The following is a 1,848-nucleotide window of genomic DNA, read 5'->3' as shown; positions in this document are numbered from 1 at the left end:
GGCTCCGGGGCAGCACCGCCCCGCACGGCCGGGACCGGCCGCGGCCCCGGAGCCCCCCACTGCCCGCGGGGCGGGATCGGGTGCGGCAGCGGGGATCGCACCCACCGCCGCGGCGTCTGGCCGCCCGCCTCTGCCCGGGCTTCATTAGTAACCTGATAATTCCCCAGCAAAGCCCCGGCAGCGGTTCCACCACGGAGTAATTGCAGGACGGTAACGTGAGCTGATGGCGGCCAGGGACAGATCCTCGCCGTTATTGATTTTGACAGCTAAATTGTTAACCGAGAGGGAAATCAGATGAAAGCCATTTTAGAATAAATACAAGACATTAGGTTTAAACATTGAGGTTGCAAGAAAGCCCAAGAAACCCCTAGGAAACTCAGCCCAAGGCCCACCAGCTCTTCCTCCCCTCTGTCCTCGGCTCTGCAAGGGCAGAGCAGCGGGGGGACACGGACAAGCGCAGAGGAGCAGCGCTGAGAAAGGACCATTTAAGCCACTCATCCCCCTGGCAGGGCCTGAGCTAGCTCCCACTGCTCCAGAAGAAACACGTAGGAGTTTTCACAGACACAGCCATGAAAGCTGTCTGCCCCCTACACAGTGCAGGTCAGAACAGGGCAACAGGGTTTTGTTTGCATCCGAGAGGGCTGTAGCAGCCATGGCCCGCCACAACACAGTAACACTGATGGCTTTCCCTAATAATTACAGACCAGGCACTCCAGGCCCCACAGTCAGACTCACTCAGGAACCAGGCAACTACAGCCCAACCTCTGCCTTTTCCCGGCCTTGGGATCAAGTCTCAGCCCTGTGGGCAGTCGGTCCCCCACCCTCCCTGCCTGCTGAGAGCAGGTAGAACTCCGAAGCACGAGGAATATGGCCCAGGCAGTGCTTAGGGAACACAAAGCAGTGGAATTACCGGGTACGAGCACCCATTTCACCTCCTTTCTTACCCCCCACCAGCACTGGAGCTTGTACAAGGCAGCGACAAGGAGCCTGCGTGTCAACCAACAACCCAGCCAGAATCCCAAGACTTGGGGTTAGGCAGTTACACGTTCCCAGGGGTGAAGGCACAATTTTGTACCTGCCCCAAGTGAGAGAGTTGCACCATAGGCAGAAAGATTGTCGAAATACTGAGGAAAAACCCACACCGCGGACATGGTGAACATTGTCCTTGGTATCCCACCTCATCTCCAGGGGTTTGCTGGAAATACAGGGGAAGCAAATAAACACTAAGGGAATAGGGCCATATGCCATGGGTAAGACACAGCCCGAGGCTCCTCCTCAGGGCAGCCAGGTGCCAAGCCCAGCTCTCTTTCCCACTGCCAACCTGCCAACCTCCGTACTCACAGTGTCAGCCAGCTGCATCCTCCACCAAAGTGATGCCACGCTTCCCGGTGCTTTCCAAACCTACGGTACAACAGTTGGTATGCAAAACCCCAGAGCTGACACTCAGAAAAAAATGTTACTGAGCATTTACCTCCTCCCAGCTCCAGGGTTAGAAACTCTGGTTTTGCCGTGCTATTGCCACCAGCTGCCGGAGAGGCACGGGGCCTTCGGGAAGCCGCAGCGTTCCTGGGAGCGCAGGCAGCACGAGTGCCTGCCAGGCTGGCGGCAGTGGGAATGACCAACACAAACACCGACCTGCAATAAGGCTCCCCCAGGTCTGAGTCTGGCCCAACGACAGACAAGGCACTTCTGTTAGTGACTGTAGTAGTGCAAAAAAAAAAAAATTAAAAAAAAAAAAAAAAGACTGATGCTATTGTACCCAGATTTGTATCAGTGGACTTCAGCTGATGCCAAGCATTTACCACCCTCACTTCCTGCTTGCCACTCTCACTTTCCTGGAAGAAAACA

This window comes from Grus americana, chromosome 20 (genome assembly GCF_028858705.1).
Source record: "Grus americana isolate bGruAme1 chromosome 20, bGruAme1.mat, whole genome shotgun sequence".
In the NCBI taxonomy this organism is placed as follows: Eukaryota; Metazoa; Chordata; class Aves; order Gruiformes; family Gruidae; genus Grus; species Grus americana.
The sequence above is the reverse complement of the archived record's forward strand: the minus strand, read 5'-3'. Positions refer to the sequence as shown.